The following is a 23,031-nucleotide window of genomic DNA, read 5'->3' on the forward strand; positions in this document are numbered from 1 at the left end:
CATGCTTGAAACAATCGAGGGACCCCACCTCCACAATGTTACGCGGCAATTGGTTCCACAAATCAACAACCCTGTTACTGAACCAGTATTTACCCAAGTCTTTCCTAAATCTAAACTTATCCAATTTATACCCATTGGTTCGTGTTCTGTCTTGTGTTGATACTTTTAATACCCTATTAATATCCCCTTTGTTATGTCCATTCACCCACTTGTAAACCTCTATCATGTCATTCCTAACTCTTCGCCTTTCCAGTGAATGCAAGTTAAGCTTTGTTAATCTTTCTTCATAAGAAAGATTTCTAATTTGGGGAATTAATTTAGTCATCCTACGCTGGACACGTTCAAGTGAATTTATATCCATTCTATAATATGGCGACCAAAACTGAACTGCAAAATCTAAATGGGGCCTAACTAGAGCAAGATATAGCTTGAGAACCACACCAGGTGTCTTGTTACTAATGCTGCGATTAATAAATCCAAGTGTCCGATTTGCCTTATTACGAACATTTATGCATTGATCCTTTTGTTTTAAATTCTTACTAATCATAACTCCCAGATCCCTTTCGCAATCCGACTTCGCAATCTCAACACCATCTAGCTCGTATCTTGTAACTCTATCATCATTACCTAACCTCAGAACTTTACATTTATCAGCATTAAACTGCATCTGCCAATCCTTTGACCATTTCAAAACCCTATCTAGATCAACTTGAAGTGATAGTGAGTCCTCCTCCGAATTAATTTCCCTACCGATTTTCGTATCATCGGCAAATTTGCAAATGTTGCTACTCAAACCTGAATCTAAATCATTTATATATATTATAAACAACAGAGGTCCCAGGACAGAGCCTTGAGGCTCTCCTCTTACAACATTTTCCCACTCTGACTTGACTCCATTTATACTAACTCTCTGTTTCCTTTGGTATAGCCATGCCCTAATCCAGCTTAATATAGCACCCCCAATACCATGAGACTATCTTTTTAATCAGTCTTTCATGTGGCACTGTATCAAAAGCTTTGCTAAAGTCAAGGTACACAACATCACAATCCTTACCACTATCAACTGCCTCAACTATGCTAGAATAAAAAGATAACAAATTTGTTAAACATGAACGGCCATTTATAAAACCATGTTGCGACTCAATTATTAATTGATGTTTTTCAAGATGAAGACGAATTTTATTTGCTATTACAGATTCGAGTTACTTTCCCACAATAGACGTTAGGCTAATTGGTCGATAGTTAGACGCAAGTGATCTATCTCCTTTCTTAAAAACTGGTATCTTAAAACTGGTATCTTAAAAACTTTCCAAAACTCTGGCACTCTGCCTGAGTCTATTGATTTATTAAATATGGTTGACAGTGGGTCACAAAGCTCCTCTTTGCATTCTTTAAGCACCCTGGCAAACACTTCATCCGGCCCTGGGGATTTGTTTGGTTTGAGTTTTACTATTTGTTTAAGAACATCCTCCCTGGTAACTGCTAAACTCGTCAACCTGTCCTCATCCCCACCCACATAGACTTGTTCGGCTGAAGGCATATTGTTAAGTTCCTCTTTAGTAAATACAGATACAAAATATTTATTAAAAATACTACTCATCTCTTCATCACTATCTGTTATTTGACCTGTCTCAGTTTTTAATGGACCTATCCTTTCCCTAGTCTTAGTACGATATAACTGAAAAAAACCTTTAGGATTTGTCTTTGCTTGCCCTGCTATGCGAACTTCATAGTTTCTTTTTGCTTTCCTTATCTCTTTTTTAACATTTCTAACCAGTTATACGAATTCCTGTTCTAAAGTGACCTCCCCATTTTTAATCCTTTTGTACCAAGCTCTCTTTTTACCTATAAGGTTTTTCAAATTCTTTGTTATCCACTTTGGGTCATTAGTATTCGATCTATTCAATTTGTATGGTATACTACGTTCCTGTGCTTTGTTTAGAATATTCTTAAATGAGTTATATATTGAATCCACATCGAAATCCCCATTTACGTCACCTATCGCTGGGTTCATGTCTCGCTCCAAGACCGGCCCCCACCCCATACCCAAGACTTTCCAATCAGTTTAACCCAAAGAATTTCTTAGGCTATTAAAATCAGCTTTTCGAAAATCTGGCACTTTAACAGAATTTTCTCCTATAGGTCTATTCCATTCTATGCTAAATCTGATTTCTTTGTGATCACTGTTCCCTAGCTTACTCCCTATTTCGATGTCATTAATTTGTGTTTCCCTGTTGGTTAACACTAAATCTAAAATATTATTTTCCCGTGTTGGTTCCTTAATGTGTTGCGTAAGAAAGCAATCGTCAATTAATTCTAGAAAATCTTCTGACCCACTGTCAACCATATTTAATAAATCAATAGAGTCAGGCAGAGTGCCAGAGTTTTGGAAAGTTGCTAATGTGATACCAGTTTTTAAGAAAGGAGATAGATCACTTGCGTCTAACTATCGACCAATTAGCCTAACGTCTATTGTGGGAAAGTTACTCGAATCTGTAATAGCAAATAAAATTCGTCTTCATCTTGAAAAACATAAATTAATAATTGAGTCGCAACATGGTTTTATAAATGGCCGTTCATGTTTAACAAATTTGTTATCTTTTTATTCTAGCATTGTTGAGGCAGTTGATAGTGGTAAGGATTGCGATGTTGTATACCTTGACTTTAGCAAAGCTTTTGATACAGTGCCACATGAAAGACTGATTAAAAAGATAGAGTCTCATGGTATTGGGGGTGCTATATTAAGCTGGATTAGGGCATGGCTATACCAAAGGAAACAGAGAGTTAGTATAAATGGAGTCAAGTCAGAGTGGGAAAATGTTGTAAGAGGAGAGCCTCAAGGCTCTGTCCTGGGACCTCTGTTGTTTATAATATATATAAATGATTTAGATTCAGGTTTGAGTAGCAACATTTGCAAATTTGCCGATGATACGAAAATCGGTAGGGAAATTAATTCGGAGAAGGACTCACTATCACTTCAAGTTGATCTAGATAGGGTTTTGAAATGGTCAAAGGATTGGCAGATGCAGTTTAATGCTGATAAATGTAAAGTTCTGAGGTTAGGTAATGATGATAGAGTTACAAGATACGAGCTAGATGGTGTTGAGATTGCGAAGTCGGATTGCGAAAGGGATCTGGGAGTTATGATTAGTAAGAATTTAAAACAAAAGGATCAATGCATAAATGTTCGTAATAAGGCAAATCGGACACTTGGATTTATTAATCGCAGCGTTAGTAACAAGACACCTGGTGTGGTTCTCAAGCTATATCTTGCTCTAGTTAGGCCCCATTTAGATTTTGCAGTTCAGTTTTGGTCGCCATATTATAGAATGGATATAAGAACATAAGAACATAAGAACAAAGGTAACTGCAGAAGGCCTATTGGCCCATACGAGGCAGCTCCTATTCTATAACCACCCAATCCCACTCATATACTTGTCCAACCCGTGCTTGAAACAATCGAGGGACCCCACCTCCACAATGTTACGCGGCAATTGGTTCCACAAATCAACAACCCTGTTACTGAACCAGTATTTACCCAAGTCTTTCCTAAATCTAAACTTATCCAATTTATATCCATTGTTTCGTGTTCTGTCCTGTGTTGATACTTTTAATACCCTATTAATATCCCCCCGGTTATGTCCATTCATCCACTTGTAAACCTCTATCATGTCACCCCTAACTCTTCGCCTTTCCAGTGAATGCAACTTAAGCTTTGTTAATCTTTCTTCATATGAAAGATTTCTAATTTGGGGAATTAACTTAGTCATCCTACGCTGGACACGTTCAAGTGAATTTATATCCTTTCTATAATATGGCGACCAAAACTGAACTGCATAATCTAAATGGGGCCTAACTAGAGCAAGATATAGCTTGAGAACCACACCAGGTGTCTTGTTACTAACGCTGCGATTAATAAATCCAAGTGTCCGATTTGCCTTATTACGAACATTTATGCATTGATCCTTTTGTTTTAAATTCTTACTAATCATAACTCCCAGATCCCTTTCGCAATCCGACTTCGCAATCACAACACCATCTAGCTCGTATCTTGTAACTCTATCATCATTACCTAACCTCAGAACTTTACATTTATCAGCATTAAACTGCATCTGCCAATCCTTTGACCATTTCAAAACCCTATCTAGATCAACTTGAAGTGATAGTGAGTCCTCCTCCGAAATAATTTCCCTACCGATTTTCGTATCATCGGCAAATTTGCAAATGTTGCTACTCAAACCTGAATCTAAATCATTTATATATATTATAAACAACAGAGGTCCCAGGACAGAGCCTTGAGGCACTCCACTTACAACATTTTCCCACTCTGACTTGATTCCATTTATACTAACTCTCTGTTTCCTTTGGTATAGCCATGCCCTAATCCAGCTTAATATAGCACCCCCAATACCATGAGACTCTATTTTGTTAATCAGTCTTTCATGTGGCACTGTATCAAAAGCTTTGCTAAAGTCAAGGTATACAACATCGCAATCCTTACCACTATCAACTGCCTCAACAATGCTAGAATAAAAAGATAACAAATTTGTTAAACATGAACGGCCATTTATAAAACCATGTTGCGACTCAATTATTAATTTATGTTTTTCAAGATGAAGACGAATTTTATTTGCTATTATAGATTCGAGTAACTTTCCCACAATAGACGTTAGGCTAATTGGTCGATAGTTAGACGCAAGTGATCTATCTCCTTTCTTAAAAACTGGTATCACATTAGCAACTTTCCAAAACTCTGGCACTCTGCCTGACTCTATTGATTTATTAAATATGGTTGACAGTGGGTCACAAAGCTCCTCTTTGCATTCTTTAAATTAAAGAAAATATAAATTCACTTGAACGTGTCCAGCGTAGGATGACTAAGTTAATTCCCCAAATTAGAAATCTTTCATATGAAGAAAGATTAACAAAGCTTAAGTTGCATTCACTGGAAAGGCGAAGAGTTAGGGGCGACATGATAGAGGTTTACAAGTGGGTGAATGGACATAACAAAGGGGATATTAATAGGGTATTAAAAGTATCAACACAAGACAGAACACGAAACAATGGGTATAAATTGGATAAGTTTAGATTTAGGAAAGACTTGGGTAAATACTGGTTCAGTAACAGGGTTGTTGATTTGTGGAACCAATTGCCGCGTAACATTGTGGAGGTGGGGTCCCTCGATTGTTTCAAGCGCGGGTTGGACAAGTATATGAGTGGGATTGGGTGGTTATAAATAGGAGCTGCCTCGTGTGGGCCAACAGGCCTTCTGCAGTTGCCTTTGTTCTTATGTTCTGCTTCACTATTCCCTGTTTTGTTCAACCAGTTTATTCCACTAAAATTAAAGTCACCCATGACGTAAATACTGTTAGATCTAGATGCCCTAGATATTTCATCTCATAGATGCTTTGCTTCCATTCTGTCTAAATTTGGTGGCCTATATATAACTCCTATTATAATATTATTTGCTTTTTCGTATAATTCTATCCAAATAGTTTCTGAGTGTGGCTCAGTTTTGATTCCCTCTTTGAGACTACATTTCAAATTGTCCCTAACATATATGGCTACTCCCCCTCCTCGTCTAATATATCTATCTGTGTGAAATAGTTTAAATCCATTTATTTGATATTCATAAGAACATAAGAACATAAGAACAAAGGCAACTACAGAAGGCCTATTGGCCCACACGAGGCAGCTCCTATTTATAACCACCCAATCCCACTCATATACTTGTCCAACCCGCGCTTGAAACAATCGAGGGACCCCACCTCCACAATGTTACGCGGCAATTGGTTCCCCAAATCAACAACCCTGTTACTGAACCAGTATTTACCCAAGTCTTTCCTAAATCTAAACTTATCCAATTTATACCCATTGTTTCGTGTTCTGTCTTGTGTTGATACTTTTAATACCCTATTAATATCATAAGAACATAAGAACATAAGAACAAAGGTAACTGCAGAAGGCCTATTGGCCCATACGAGGCAGCTCGTATTCTTTAACCACCCAATCCCACTCATATACTTGTCCAACCCGTGCTTGAAACAATCGAGGGACCCCACCTCCACAATGTTACGCGGCAATTGGTTCCACAAATCAACAACCCTGTTACTGAACCAGTATTTACCCAAGTCATTCCTAAATCTAAACTTATCCAATTTATATCCATTGTTTCGTGTTCTGTCCTGTGTTGATACTTTTAATACCCTATTAATATCCCCCCGGTTATGTCCATTCATCCACTTGTAAACCTCTATCATGTCACCCCTAACTCTTCGCCTTTCCAGTGAATGCAACTTAAGCTTTGTTAATCTTTCTTCATATGAAAGATTTCTAATTTGGGGAATTAACTTAGTCATCCTACGCTGGACACGTTCAAGTGAATTTATATCCATTCTATAATATGGCGACTAAAACTGAACTGCATAATCTAAATGGGGCCTAACTAGAGCAAGATATAGCTTGAGAACCACACCAGGTGTCTTGTTACTAACGCTGAGATTAATAAATCCAAGTGTCCGATTTGCCTTATTACGAACATTTATGCATTGATCCTTTTGTTTTAAATTCTTACTAATCATAACTCCCAGATCCCTTTCGCAATCCGACTTCGCAATCACAACACCATCTAGCTCGTATCTTGTAACTCTATCATCATTACCTAACCTCAGAACTTTACATTTATCAGCATTAAACTGCATCTGCCAATCCTTTGACCATTTCAAAACCCTATCTAGATCAACTTGAAGTGATAGCGAGTCCTCCTCCGAATTAATTTCCCTACCGATTTTCGTATCATCGGCAAATTTGCAAATGTTGCTACTCAAACCTGAATCTAAATCATTTATATATATTATAAACAACAGAGGTCCCAGGACAGAGCCTTGAGGCACTCCACTTACAACATTTTCCCACTCTGACTTGATTCCATTTATACTAACTCTCTGTTTCCTTTGGTATAGCCATGCCCTAATCCAGCTTAATATAGCACCCCCAATACCATGAGACTCTATTTTTTTAATCAGTCTTTCATGTGGCACTGTATCAAAAGCTTTGCTAAAGTCAAGGTATACAACATCGCAATCCTTACCACTATCAACTGCCTCAACAATGGTAGAATAAAAAGATAACAAATTTGTTAAACATGAACGGCCATTTATAAAACCATGTTGCGACTCAATTATTAATTTATGTTTTTCAAGATGAAGACGAATTTTATTTGCTATTATAGATTCGAGTAACTTTCCCACAATAGACGTTAGGCTAATTGGTCGATAGTTAGACGCAAGTGATCTATCTCCTTTCTTAAAAACTGGTATCACATTAGCAACTTTCCAAAACTCTGGCACTCTGCCTGACTCTATTGATTTATTAAATATGGTTGACAGTGGGTCACAAAGCTCCTCTTTGCATTCTTTAAGCACCCTAGCAAACACTTCATCCGGCCCTGGGGATTTGTTTGGTTTGAGTTTTACTATTTGTTTAAGAACATCCTCCCTGGTAACTGCTAAACTCGTCAACCTGTCCTCGTCCCCACCCACATAGACTTGTTCGGCTGAAGGCATATTGTTAAGTTCCTCTTTAGTAAATACACATACAAAATATTTATTAAAAATACTACTCATCTCTTCATCACTATCTGTTATTTGACCTGTCTCAGTTTTTAATGGACCTATCCTTTCCCTAGTCTTAGTACGATATAACTGAAAAAACCCTTTAGGATTTGTCTTTGCTTGCCCTGCTATGCGAACTTCATAGTTTCTTTTTGCTTTCCTTATCTCTTTTTTAACATTTCTAACCAGTTGTACGAATTCCTGTTCTAAAGTGACCTCCCCATTTTTAATCCTTTTGTACCAAGCTCTCTTTTTACCTATAAGGTTCTTCAAATTCTTTGTTATCCACTTTGGGTCATTAGTATACGATCTATTCAATTTGTATGGTATACTACGTTCCTGTGCTTTGTTTAGAATATTCTTAAATAAGTTATATATTGAATCCACATCGAAATCCCCATTTAAGTCACCTATCGCTGGGTTCATGTCTCGCTCCAAGACCGGCCCACACCCCATACCCAAGCCTTTCCAATCAATTTGACCCAAACAATTTCTTAGGCTATTAAAATCAGCTTTTCGAAAATCTGGCACTTTAACAGAATTTTCTCCTACTGGTCTATTCCATTCTATGCTAAATCTGATTTCTTTGTGATCACTGCTCCCTAGCTCACTCCCTATTTCGATGTCATTAATTTGCGTTTCCCTGTTAGTTAATACTAAATCTAAAATATTATTTTCCCGTGTTGGTTCCTTAATGTGTTGCGTAAGAAAGCAATCGTCAATTAATTCTAGAAAATCTTCTGCTTCACTATTCCCTGTTTTGTTCAACCAGTTTATTCCGCTAAAATTAAAGTCACCCATGACATAAATACTGTTAGATCTAGATGCTCTAGATATTTCATCCCATAGATGCTTTGCTTCCATTCTGTCTAAATTTGGTGGCCTATATATTACTCCTATTATAATATTATTAGCTTTTTCGTTTAATTCAATCCAAATAGTTTCTGTGTGTGGCTCTGTTTGGATTCCCTCTTTGAGACTACATTTCAAATTGTCCCTAACATATATGGCTACTCCACCTCCTCGTCTAATATATCTATCTGTGTGAAATAGTTTAAATCCATATATTTGATATTCAGCTAATAGTTCTCTATTTTCTACATTCATCCACGTTTCGGTAAGTGCAATAATATCTATTTTTTCTGTGCAGACAAGAGCATTTAATTCGTTAATTTTATTTCTTAGACTTCTACTGTTAGTGTAATATACCCTAAGTGAATTGTTATTTTGCGGACCTTCTCTTTCCCTGATCGTTTTGCCAATTCCTTTCTCCCACAAACACATACTTTTATTACCTCCTTCCTCCAAATCAATTCCCATACCTCTATCTACTAACAGTTTAAACCCAAACAAACACCTCTAACCACTTCTTCTAGCGAGTTCGCAACAGCAACAACCCCAGCTCTCGATAGATGCACCCCATCACGAGCATACATTTCATTTCTTCCATAGAAGTGTTCCCAGTTGTCTATGAAAGATATTGCATTTGATTTGCAATATCTTTCCAGCCGGCAATTGACACCAAGTGCCCTCGATATCCATTCATTTCCCACTCCCTTTCTTGGAAGAATGCCACATATGATCGGGATTCCTCCCTTGCTCCTAACTAACTCTATAGCTGTTTTATACCTCTGAATCAGTTCCTCACTCCTGACTCGACCAACATCATTTCCTCCCACGCTAATGCAAATAATGGGATTGTTCCCATTACCAGCCATAATATCATTCATGTTGTTTATAATATCACCAATGCCAGCTCCGGGATAGCAAACCCTTAACCTGTTCCCCCTATCTCTAGCACAAAACGTTCTATCCAAATACCTTATCTGGGAATCTCCCACAACTAATGTTTGCTTAGGTACTTCCTTTACTTTCTGAGGGGCCTGCGCTTCCTTTCTCTTCGTTGCTTTCCCTTTTGCGCGATCCACAGTCTCTCCACAGCACTCGTCCTCCAAAACGTCAAATGAATTTGAAGTTGCTATGGCGTTTGAAGGCGGCTTTATCAAAGTCTTCTTAAGGCCCCTGTCTTTCGCAACTCTCCAAGACGAGGTCCCTTTACTGCTGATATCCCCTTTGTTATGTCCATTCACCCACTTGTAAACCTCTATCAAGTCGCCCCTAACTCTTCGCCTTTCCAGTGAATACAACTTAAGCTTTGTTAATCTTTCTTCATATGAAAGATTTCTAATTTGGGGAATTAACTTAGTCATCCTACGCTGGACACGGTCAAGTGAATTTATATCCATTCTATAATATGGCGACCAAAACTGAACTGCATAATCTAAATGGGGCCTAACTAGAGCAAGATATAGCTTGAGAACCACACTAGGTGTCTTGTTACTAACGCTGCGATTAATAAATCCAAGTGTCCGATTCGCCTTATTACGAACATTTATGCATTGATCCTTTTGTTTTAAATTCTTACTAATCATAACTCCCAGATCCCTTTCGCAATCCGACTTCGCAATCTCAACACCATCTAGCTCGTATCTTGTAACTCTATCATCATTACCTAACCTCAGAACTTTACATTTATCAGCATTAAACTGCATCTGCCAATCCTTTGACCATTTCAAAACCCTATCTAGATCAACTTGAAGTGATAGTGAGTCCTTCTCCGAATTAATTTCCCTACCGATTTTCGTATCATCGGCAAATTTGCAAATGTTGCTACTCAAACCTGAATCTAAATCATTTATATATATTATAAACAACAGAGGTCCCAGGACAGAGCCTTGAGGCACTCCACTTACAACATTTTCCCACTCTGACTTGATTCCATTTATACTAACTCTCTGTTTCCCTTGGTATAGCCATGCCCTAATCCAGCTTAATATAGCACCCCCAATACCATGAGACTCTATCTTTTTAATCAGTCTTTCATGTGGCACTGTATCAAAAGCTTTGCTAAAGTCAAGGTATACAACATCGCAATCCTTACCACTATCAACTGCCTCAACATTGCTAGAATAAAAAGATAACAAATTTGTTAAACATGAACGGCCATTTATAAAACCATGTTGCGACTCAATTATTAATTTATGTTTTTCAAGATGAAGACGAATTTTATTTGCTATTATAGATTCGAGTAACTTTCCCACAATAGACGTTAGGCTAATTGGTCGATAGTTAGACGCAAGTGATCTATCTCCTTTCTTAAAACTGGTATCACATTAGCAACTTTCCAAAACTCTGGCACTCTGCCTGACTCTATTGATTTATTAAATATGGTTGACAGTGGGTCACAAAGCTCCTCTTTGCATTCTTTAAGCACCCTGGCAAACACTTCATCCGGCCCTGGGGATTTGTTTGGTTTGAGTTTTACTATTTGTTTAAGAACATCCTCCCTGGTAACTGCTAAACTCGTCAACCTGTCCTCGTCCCCACCCACATAGACTTGTTCGGCTGAAGGCATATTGTTAAGTTCCTCTTTAGTAAATACAGATACAAAATATTTATTAAAAATACTACTCATCTCTTCATCACTATCTGTTATTTGACCTGTCTCAGTTTTTAATGGACCTATCCTTTCCCTAGTCTTAGTATGATATAACTGAAAAAACTTAAAAAATTAAAAAAAAAAATTAAAAAGATAGTCTCATGGTATTGGGGGTGCTATATTAAGCTGGATTAGGGCATGGCTATACCAAAGGAAACAGAGTTAGTATAAATGGAATCAAGTCAGAGTGGGAAAATGTTGTAAGTGGAATGCCTCAAGGCTCTGTCCTGGGACCTCTGTTGTTTATAATATATATAAATGATTTAGATTCAGGTTTGAGTAGCAACATTTGCAAATTTGCCGATGATACGAAAATCGGTAGGGAAATTAATTCGGAGGAGGACTCACTATCACTTCAAGTTGATTTAGATAGGGTTTTGAAATGGTCAAAGGATTGGCAGATGCAGTTTAATGCTGATAAATGTAAAGTTCTGAGGTTAGGTAATGATGATAGAGTTACAGGATACGAGCTAGATGGTTTTGAGATTGCGAAGTCGGATTGCGAAAGGTATCTGGGAGTTATGATTAGTAAGAATTTAAAACAAAAGGATCAATGCATAAATGTTCGTAATAAGGCAAATCGGACACTTGGATTTATTAATCGCAGCGTTAGTAACAAGACACCTGGTGTGGTTCTCAAGCTATATCTTGCTCTAGTAAGGCCCCATTTAGATTATGCAGTTCAGTTTTGGTCGCCATATTATAGAATGGATATAAATTCACTTGAACGTGTCCAGCGTAGGATGACTAAGTTAATTCCACAAATTAGAAATCTTTCATATGAAGAAAGATTAACTAAGCTTAAGTTGCATTCACTGGAAAGGCGAAGAGTTAGGGGTGACATGATTGAGGTTTACAAGTGGGTGTATGGACATAACAAAGGGGATATTAATAGGGTATTAAAAGTATCAACACAAGACAAAACACGAAACAATGGGTATAAATTGGATAAGTTTAGATTTAGGAAAGACTTGGGTAAATACTGGTTCAGTAACAGGGTTGTTGATTTGTGGAACCAATTACCGCGTAACGTGCTGGAGGTGCGGTCCCTCGATTGTTTCAAGCGCGGGTTGGACAAGTATATGAGTGGGATTGGGTGGTTATAAATAGGAGCTGCCTCGTATGGGCCAATAGGCCTTCTGCAGTTGCCTTTGTTCTGATGTTCTTCACTATTCCCTGTTTTGTTCAACCAGTTTATTCCACTAAAATTAAAGTCACCCATGACGTAAATACTGTTAGATCTAGATGCTCTAGATATTTCATCCCAGTTACGACCCTGGGTTCTCCAGTGGAAACCAGAGGTCAAAATTGAGCTATTAAACTTCCTAGTAGTACAGTTCAGTGCATCTCGAATGTCAATTGTTTGTATCTTCCCTGCCAGACGTAAGACTATTATTGTTTCTCAAAGAGCATTTAAAGACTGAGCTGGGGGTTGATTATTAAATAATAACATAGGCACCAACTTTGCTTACTAATACTTTCTAATCATTCATAAAGTAACAATACGTTGCATAGGGGAAGATCTTTAATGTGCTTAGCTGCACGATCAATTAGGCTCCTTCCGGCACCACGACATGGGGGAGGCGAGGTGGTCGCGAGGAGCTCTCTCTCTTCTCTGGCTGGTGTCGTGCGGATAAGACCTACTCTGTGGCTGCACCCCTACTCTTCTCCCTTCTCCTCTTACTTATTTCCCTTACCTGAAGTTCCTGTATCCTTAAGTTAAGTACGGGGCATTATTAAGTGAACCTACTCTGGTAGTAAATATTGGTGAGACCTGGGGTTAGTATTTGCCAGTGTTTTGTTTACCCCTAAGTGTTGTGTTTTGTATTAGGGTACCACATGGTCTCACTACCCTAAGCTGCATCCAGCTTCAGTGCTTATCCAGTAGTACTTTACCCTAGCTTGTTATTAGTGTAACCTTGTATCCTGCCTATGTGGACCAAGGCTTTTAACGTAAGATAGTGTGGTAAAGTTATTATTATTATTGTTATTGGTGTGAGTGTATATGGGGGGTTGTTAAGGGGTTAATAAATAAGTACATGAATTACAGAGTATCTATTCTTCCAGTATGGGAGCGCTTTGATCAACCCTTAGACTAACATATATGGTCTTGTAGCAAGTTATTACTACTGTGGATAGTTTATTTTGGGGGCCGGGCCTTTTAGCTCTCCCATATTTGATACTCTTGTCTTCTAACTACCCTTACCCCTTAATATTACCAGTACCCCGTAGCCCCCACACACTGTTATTTGTAACAAGTGGTTGGCCAGTCCGGGAGGAACATTATAAGTGTAAAAAATTAGATTCTTGAGTGCCAAAATTAAATTTTTTTGTTTTCCGCAGAACGGTTGTGTGCTAGCCTAGGGTCCAGCTCATCTAGCAAAGGACATTCTTGCACTGACTGGACACCCAGCTGGATCCCTTCACGATTAAGGTTAGTGTGGCCTTGTGTTAGGGGCCGTGCAAATTTTTGTTTTTTTCCAATTTTTATTTTTTTAATTTTTTCTTTGGCTGGGAGCTAAAATTATTAGTGATGTCTTCTGAAATGCAGGAACTGGCAAGGGAGCCTTCAGTGGTAGAGATAAAGAAACTTAAAAAGTCTAATTTAGTATTGTTAGGCCAGGAATTTGGCCTAGAATTAAATGTCGCAGATAAAAAGTGGACTTTGGTGAATGAAATATTACAACATTGTATTGATGAAGAACTATTGGCAAGTGATACACCTTTATGCCAGCCTAGCCAAGCAGAAAGTGCAACTCATAGGGAGAGAGAATTAGCTTTAGAGTTAGCAAAAATAAAATTAGAGGAGCAAAGACTCAAAACCGAGGAGGCTAAAATTAGAGCGAATGCCACTGGAACTCCACCTGCCGGGGATTCAAACCCCAGGCATTATGAGAAAAAGCATAATTTGCCTGAATTTTCCGAGTCTGACCCTGAAAGGTTTTTCAACCATTTTCAGAGATTGGCCACGTCCATGAACTGGCCAAAGGAAGAGTGGATGAAAATCCTACAGGGAAGACTTAGGGGTAAAGCACAAGATATTTTTATAAACATGCCTGACGACGAGTGTTTCGAATATGATAAAGTCAGGGAATGTATTTTGCGGGCATATGAAATTACTCCTGAAGCTCACCGCCAAGTTTATTGTAACCTTAGGCCTACTCACAACCAACCGCTCACTGAATTTGTGAATGATCAAATTCGATTGTTTGATAGATGGATTCGCTCGGCGAAAGCCGAAACATACTAGGCTCTCAGGAACTTAATTTTAATGGAGCATTTTATAGATATTATGCCAGAGAATGTTTCACAGTACATTAAAGGAAGGATAGAGTTAAATTCTAAAATAGGGGATTTGGCCAAGTTGGCAGAAAACTACCAATTGGCGGGCAAAAGGCCCAATAAAAATAATTATACCCCACAGAGTAGCAAAACTTATACCCACAGCCAGTCCAGACCAGCTCATTCTAACCCTTTACCTAATGCACCTTCTGTTTCAGACATAACTAACCCTGTTAAAGTGTCTAGCCCAACGGCACCTAAAGGTGAACCGAAGGGTAATTCTGTTAGTAATGTCTCTTCTCCCCGACGTTTTTGTGGTCACTGTAATCGTCCAAACCACACTATTAGCCGTTGTTGGCAACTGCACCCTGAAAAAAGACCCAATGCTCTAGTTGTGACACAGGGCTTGAGGCTTTCAGAAGGGTTAGGGAGTAAGACCTCCAACCCACAGTGGTTGGACTTGCTTACCCCATTCTTATCGAAAGGGAGACTACTTTTGTCTGAGGGTTCTTCCTGGAAGGACGTGGTGATCTTCCGAGACACCGGTGCCATCCAGACTTTAATTTTAGAGAGTGCGTTGCAAGGTGCCAACACTCTCGACACTGGAGAGGTGGTACTGGTCGAGGGTGTCACTAGTGATACTCGGGCAGTACCCCTCCATAAGGTTACCCTGGAATCTGATTTCCACAAGGGTGTTTGTACAGTCGGAGTCACTTCATACCTACCTTTCCCTAATGTTGATGTAATAGTTGGTAATGATTTAGCAGGGGATAAGGTAGGGGACTCCAGACTGCCTATTATGTTGCCTACCCCTAAGGTTTGCCTGGATCCACCCGCCGCAGAGGATAATGTTGTGTACCCTGCGTGCGCGGTGACCAGGTCTATGGGACTTAAATGTAAGGGCAGCCCTGTGCTTGCCAAGGTGGTAAATCCCGAGGTCACGAGGAGCTTTCCGAGTGGTGAAAACCAAGTGGACCTCGCGGACACATTCATGGCCCGACTCGATGACGTGGCCGAGGACATTGTGGAGAGCCTGCCACCGCCATCTACAGAGAGTAGTGGGGAGGTGGAGGAGAACACTGTTGAGCCTCGGCCAATGGCATCTGACCAAGGCCTAGATGCCTCCTTGAGTGAGTTACAGAAAGCTGACCCCACTCTTGCAGATTGTCATGAAACAGCCGTCTCTATGGAGGAAATTGTAGATGCAGCAACTGGGTACTACTACAATGATCGGATTTTGATGAGAAAATGGAGACCACAGAGTGCTCCCTTGTCAAATGAGTGGGAGGTAGTCCACCAGGTTATGTTGCCGACCTGCTATAGAGAAAGAGCTTTGGCAGCTGCTCATGATGATCCTATGGGGGGACATCAAGGTATTAATATTACGTATCACAAAATTTTAAAGTATTTTTTCTGGCCCAAGCTGAAAAGCGATGTGGCAAAATTTTGTAATGCGTGTGTTGTTTGTCAACTGGTTGGGAAACCAAACCAGACTCCACCTAAAGCTCCACTAAGGCCTATTGTCGTGCCAGAGGAGCCATTTTCTCATGTGGTAATGGACTGTGTTGGACCATTACCTAGAACTAAGTCTGGTAATATTTACCTAATCACGATGATGTGTATCACTACTCGTTACCCAGAGGCTTTTGTTGTAAGGAACATCCGAGCAAAAACTGTTGTTGCTCGTATGTTGCAATTTTTTTCCACTTTTGGACTGCCTCGGGTCGTGCAAACTGACAATGGTACTAATTTTAAGTCTGATGTTTTCGAGCAATTTTGTAAGGAACATGGAATAACTCATAAGGTTTCCAGCCCATACCATCCACAGAGTCAGGGGGTAATTGAACGTTTCCATCTAACTCTGAAGCAGATGTTGAAGACATCGTGCGAGAGTTCCCACACCTTCTGGGATGAGAATTTACCGTATGTTTTGTTTGCGGCTACAGAGGGATTACAAAGTTCACTGGGCTGTTCTCCTTTTGAGTTAGTCTTTGGCCATAAAGTTCGTGGACCCTTGCAAATGTTACAGGAGAATCTGTTAGGGAACGTAACGTTAACCGAAGGTTCGGCTTTCTTTGCGCAACACCACCAGAGACTCAAGGACTGCAAGGCGGCTGCATTAAAGTATCTTGGCAAGGCCCAAGAAAAGATGAAAGAACGTAACGATGCTAAATCTAAGTTACGGGTATTTCAGCCTGGCGACAATGTCCTGGTATTAAATCCTCGACTAGGGAACACTATGTCCCACAAGTACGAAGGCCCCTACATTGTGACAGAAAAGACTGGGGACCTCACGTACAAAGTGAGGCACTCTGACAAACGTAACCAGGTAATGCTCATACATGTAAATCGACTGAAGAAGTTCCAGGGCCCCAGGCCCATTGCACTAACCAATGTTTCCATTTCCAGTGAGAGAGGGGATGATTGTTCTGGGGACCCAACTAATCTCACTTTCAATAATTCTAGTTCTGTGAATGCTGTGGAGGAACTGTCCCATTTGCAGATGGCCCAACGTGAAGAGGTGCAGTCGTTGGTTGATGAATTCTCCAGTCTGTTCGGGGAGGTCCCGACCCAGACTGATGCCATTTGCCATGATGTCGAGTTGACGGACTACACTCCCATTCGCCTTCAACCCTATCGGATGAGTCCAGAAAAGAAGGCCATCGTACGGAAGGAGGTCGACTTCTTGCTCCAGCACGGCCTCATCCGGCCGAGCCAGGGCTCTTGGTGCTCGCCCTGCCTTTTGGTCCCCAAACCAGACGGCTCCTGGCGATTATGCACCGACTATCGGCAGCTCAACAAGGTGACCATTGTGGATGCCTATCCGCTGCCCCTCCTCGAGGACTGCATCGACGAGTTGGGAAATGCCAAGTACGTTTCGAAATTCGACCTCTCGAGGGGGTATTATCAAATCCCACTCACTGAACGTGCTAAACAGCTAACGGCGTTTGTGACACCCGAGGGTGTTTTTGATTATCAAGTGTTACCGTTCGGCTTGCGTAATGCCCCTGCCACGTTCCAGAGACTCATAAACTCTCTACTCGCTAAGGTGCCAAATTGTCGGGCGTATTTAGATGATATCGTGCTGTTTGACAGTAATTGGGCTGACCACATAGCTAGGTTACGCCAGTTGTTTGCCATCTTGAAAAGGGCAAATCTTACCTTAAATGCTAAAAAGTGTCATTTTGGCCAAGGCACAGTGACGTACCTCGGTTATGAAGTGGGCCAAGGAAAAGTGTTACCTCGGCAAGATAAAATCAATGCCATTCTGGAGTATCCAGTACTAAAGTCTAAAAAGGACATTCAAAGATTTATCGGTATGTGTGCGTACTATCGACGTTTTTGTCAGAACTTTTCCAGTGTTGCCACTCCTCTCACAGACTTGTTGCAGAAAGCCGTTAAATTTAAGTGGTCATCAGACTCTGCAGAGGCATTTAAAAATTTGAAATTGATCTTAGCTTCCGCCCCAGTGCTTGCTAGTCCAAGGTTCGACCGACCGTTTAAAATTCATGTTGACGCGTCTGACTCGGGTGCTGGTGCAGTGTTGTTGCAAACTGGGGATGATCAGGTGGAACACCCAGTATATTATTTCTCTGTGAAATTCGACAAGGCGCAACGCAATTATTCAGTGGTAGAAAAAGAGGCGTTGGCGCTAGTGTTAACATGTAAAAAGTTCGAAGTTTACCTCACAGGTAATATAGTGGAAGTGTACACGGACCATAACCCACTAGTTTTCCTGACTCAGATGAAGGGTAAGAATAAACGCATCCTCAAGTGGGCGTTGTACCTACAGGACTTCAATCTTTCCATTACCCACCTACCGGGCTGACTCAACGTGATGGCCGACGCTCTGTCCCGGTTGCCTGAATAACATTCATCTGAGCCACAGAAAGCCATTTGCCAACTGTCATGCTTTAGTTATTTTTTTTTTAGGTTCTCCTGTGACATTAAATATTCCGTGTCCAATTTCTTTACTTCCCTGTTCTTTTATTTTTTGTGTTTTTTTTTTCTTTCAGAGAACTCCTTTGTATTTTTTTTTGCAGAGAAATTGTTTTTGATTGATTTTTTGTTTTGTCATGTTTTTCTTTTTATTCTCTGTATACTCTTACAAAAAATATGACTACTATTCTAGTAGTCACATTTTTTTTTTCTCTGAAGGGGGGAGGAGTGTTACGACCCTGGGTTCTCCAGTGGAAACCAGAGGTCAAAATTGAGCTATTAAACTTCCTAGTAGTACAGTTCAGTGCATCTCGAATGTCAATTGTTTGTATCTTCCCTGCCAGACGTAAGACTATTATTGTTTCTCAAAGAGCATTTAAAGACTGAGCTGGAGGTTGATTATTAAATAATAACATAGGCACCAACTTTGCTTACTAATACTTTCTAATCATTCATAAAGTAACAATACGTTGCATAGGGGAAGATCTTTAATGTGCTTAGCTGCACGATCAATTAGGCTCCTTCCGGCACCACGACATGAGGGAGGCGAGGTGGTCGCGAGGAGCCCTCTCTCTTCTCTGGCTGGTGTCGTGCGGATAAGACCTACTCTGTGGCTGCACCCCTACTCTTCTCCCTTCTCCTCTTACTTATTTCCCTTACCTGAAGTTCCTGTATCCTTAAGTTAAGTACGGGGCATTATTAAGTGAACCTACTCTGGTAGTAAATATTGGTGAGACCTGGGGTTAGTATTTGCCAGTGTTTTGTTTACCCCTAAGTGTTGTGTTTTGTATTAGGGTACCACATGGTCTCACTACCCTAAGCTGCATCCAGCTTCAGTGCTTATCCAGTAGTACTTTACCCTAGCTTGTTATTAGTGTAACCTTGTATCCTGCCTATGTGGACCAAGGCTTTTAACGTAAGATAGTGTGGTAAAGTTATTATTATTATTGTTATTGGTGTGAGTGTATATGGGGGGTTGTTAAGGGGTTAATAAATAAGTACATGAATTACAGAGTATCTATTCTTCCAGTGTGGGAGCGCTTTGATCAACCCTTAGACTAACATATATGGTCTTGTAGCAAGTTATTACTACTGTGGATAGTTTATTTTGGGGGCCGGGCCTTTTAGCTCTCCCATATTTGATACTCTTGTCTTCTAACTACCCTTACCCCTTAATATTACCAGTACCCCATAGCCCCCACACACAGTTTATTTGTAATAATCCCATAGATGCTTTGCTTCCATTCTGTCTAAATTTGGTGGCCTATATATAACTCCTATTATAATATTATTTGCTTTTTCGTTTAATTCTATCCAAATAATTTCTGTGTGTTGCTCAGTTTTGATTCCCTCTTTGAGACTACATTTCAAATTGTCCCTAACATATATGGCTACTCCACCTCCTCGTCTAATATATATCTCTGTGTGAAATAGTTTAAATCCATTTATTTGATATTCAGCTAATAGTTCTCTATTTTCTACATTCATCCACGTTTCCGTAAGTGCAATAATATCTATTTTTTCTGTGCAGACAAGCGCATTTAATTCGTTAATTTTATTTCTTAGACTTCTACTGTTAGTGTAATATACCCTAAGTGAATTGTTATTTTGAGGCCCTTCTCTTTCCCTGATCATTTTGCCAATTCCTTTCTCCCACAAACACATACTTTTATTACCTCCTTCCTCCAAATCAATTCCCATACCTCTATCTACTAACAGTTTAAACCCAAACAAACACCTCTAACCACTTCTTCCAACGAGTTCGCAACAGCAACAACCCCAGCCCTCGATAGATGCACCCCATCACGAACATACATTTCATTTCTTCCATAGAAGTGTTCCCAGTTGTCTATGAAAGATATTGCATTTGATTTGCAATATCTTTCCAGCCGGCAGTTGACACCAATTGCCCTCGACATCCATTCATTTCCTACTCCCTTTCTTGGAAGAATGCCACGTGATCGGGATTCCTCCCTTGCACCTAACTAATTCAATGGCTGTCCTGAATCTCTGTATTAGTTCCTCACTCCTAACTCGTCCAACATCATTACCCCCTGCACTAATACAAATAATGGGTTTGTTTCCATTTCCCGTCATAATATCATTCATGTTTCCAACAATATCACCAATTCCAGCTCCCGGATAGCAAACCCTTAATCTGTTCCCCCTATCTCTGGTGCAAAACGTTCTGTCTAAATACCTCACCTGGGAATCTCCCACAACCAAAATTCGCTTCGATTCTCCCTTTTCCTTTCGAGCAGTTTGTGGGACCTGCGCTTCAATGCTCCTCGTTACTTTGTCTTTGCCTCCTCGTTGAACAACAGGTTCACCACAGCACTCGTCCTCTAATACGTCAAATGCGTTAAAAGTCCTTAGGTGTAGGCTATTAGTTGTCGGTTTTGCCAAGGTCTTCTTAAGACCCCTGTCTTTCACAACTTGCCAAGACGAGGTCTTCTTAATACTGGTCCCGTCAGTCCTTCTTAATGAGGTCCCGTCAACACTGGCCTCCTCCTTCGTTTCCTCCCGAAGTCTCAGCCGTCGTACCTCCTCCCGCAGGGAATCCATCTCTGCTCTCAGAGCTTCAACCAGATTCACCAAATCCTTCACTAATCCTTCCATTATTGCAATATTAATGATACTAGAATCGGAGCTCCAGCTAACACAACCTCTCACTGTGATTGTACCTGAATCCACATCGAAAACCCCTTTTACGTCACCTATCGCTGGGTTCACGACTAACTCCAATACCGACCCACATCCCATACCCAAGACTTTCCAATCTATTTGACCCAAAAAAAATTCTTAGGCTAATGAAATCAGCTTTTCGAAAATCAGGCACTTTAACAGAATTTTCTCCAACAGATCTATTCCATTCAATGCTAAATCTGATTTCTTTATGATCACTGTTCCCTAGCTCACTCCATATTTCGATGTCCTTAATTTGTGTTTCCCTGTTAGTTAACACTAAATCTAAAATATTATTTTCCCGCGTTGGTTCCTTAATGTGTTGCGTAAGAAAGCAATCGTCAATTAATTCTAGAAAATCTTCTGCTTCATTATTCCCTGTTTTGTTCAACCAGTTTATTCCACTAAAATTAAAGTCACCCATGACATAGATACTGTTAGATCTAGATGCTCTAGATATTTCATCCCATAGATGCTTTGCTTCCATTCTGTCTAAATTTGGTGGCCTTTATATAACTCCTATTATAATATTTTGCTTTATCGTTTAATTCTATTCAAATAGTTTCTGTATATGGCTCAGTTTTGATTCCCTCTTTGAGACATTTCAAATTGTCCCTAACATATATGGCTATTCCCCCTCCTCGTCTAATATATCTATCTGTGAAATAGTTGAAATCCATTTATTTGATATTCAGCTAATAGCTCCCTATTTTCTACATTCATCCACGTTTCGGTAAGTGCAATATCATCTCTCTTCTGTGCAGACAAGAGCATTTAAATCGTTTATTTTATTTCTTAGACTTCTACTGTTAGTGTAATATACCCTAAGTGAATTGATATTTTGAGGCCCTTCTCTTTCCCTGGTCATATTGCCAATTCTTTTCTCCCACAAACACATACTTTTATTACTTCCTTCCTCCAAATCAATTCCCATACCACTATCTACTAACAGTTTAAATTCAAACAAACGCCTCTAACCACTGGTTCCAACGAGTTCGCAACAATATCCCCAGCCCTCGATAGATGCACCCCATCCCGAGCATACATTTTATTTCTTCCATAGAAGTGTTCCCAGTTGTCTACGAAAGATATTGCATATGATTTGCAATATCTTTCCATCCGGCAATTGACACAAAAAGTTTTTTTGTGTCAATTGTGTCAAAACTATCGACATAAACAACAAAGTTTTTGTCGTCATGACGCACTTCCTCCAAACACGCCAGAATGGCCTGCAGTTCAGCTTGTGTGGATGATATATAATTACTAAGTCGGAGTTCAATTATCCTGTCCATAGTCCCAAACTCAGTATATTCCCTTATTAGGACACCACACCCTGCCCTGCCATCCTCCACCACCGACCCGTCACAATATACATGTTAAGTAGTGCCTCTTGGTAACCTAGATATCATGCTTCCATACAAACACCGTAATTGTCCCGGGTCATGATGAATCTTTTTCACCTTGAGGGGTACAATTTCGACGTCTATTTTCTGTACTTTCCAGGGAGCAGACATATTACACTGTCGAGAGGGTTTACAGCAGTCAAGTACATCGTATTCCCTGAGGTCATGAGCTAATCCCCTCGTGTAGCGTGTCTCCCTCAGTTTTCTGGAAGTGTGTACGTCACTCAAGCAGGTCTGAACCCTTTGAAACAGCTTATCCCTTACTTTTCTCCGCATGAAACGAATAGATACTCTAGTGTTAGTGTCACGGACTCTATCATGCACATACTGTAAATTTAATTCCATTCTCATTATTTCAATCATTGCATTTCTTTGACATCCAAGAATAATCCTCATAGCCTCGTTCTGTATCAGCTCTATTTTTTTAATTCTGCCTTGGCCTTTGTAAGACAATACGGGTGCTGCGTAGTCTATCAGGGACCGAACAGTGCTTATGTATAACATCCGCAAGATAGGTACCCCAACACCTTTACCAGAAAAAGTTAGTGCTTTTAGAGGATGCAGACGGGCTTACATAAGGTGCTGATATGATTTATTTCAGCATTTTTAC

Source organism: Procambarus clarkii, chromosome 68 (assembly GCF_040958095.1).
Source record: "Procambarus clarkii isolate CNS0578487 chromosome 68, FALCON_Pclarkii_2.0, whole genome shotgun sequence".
NCBI classification, from domain to species: Eukaryota; Metazoa; Arthropoda; class Malacostraca; order Decapoda; family Cambaridae; genus Procambarus; species Procambarus clarkii.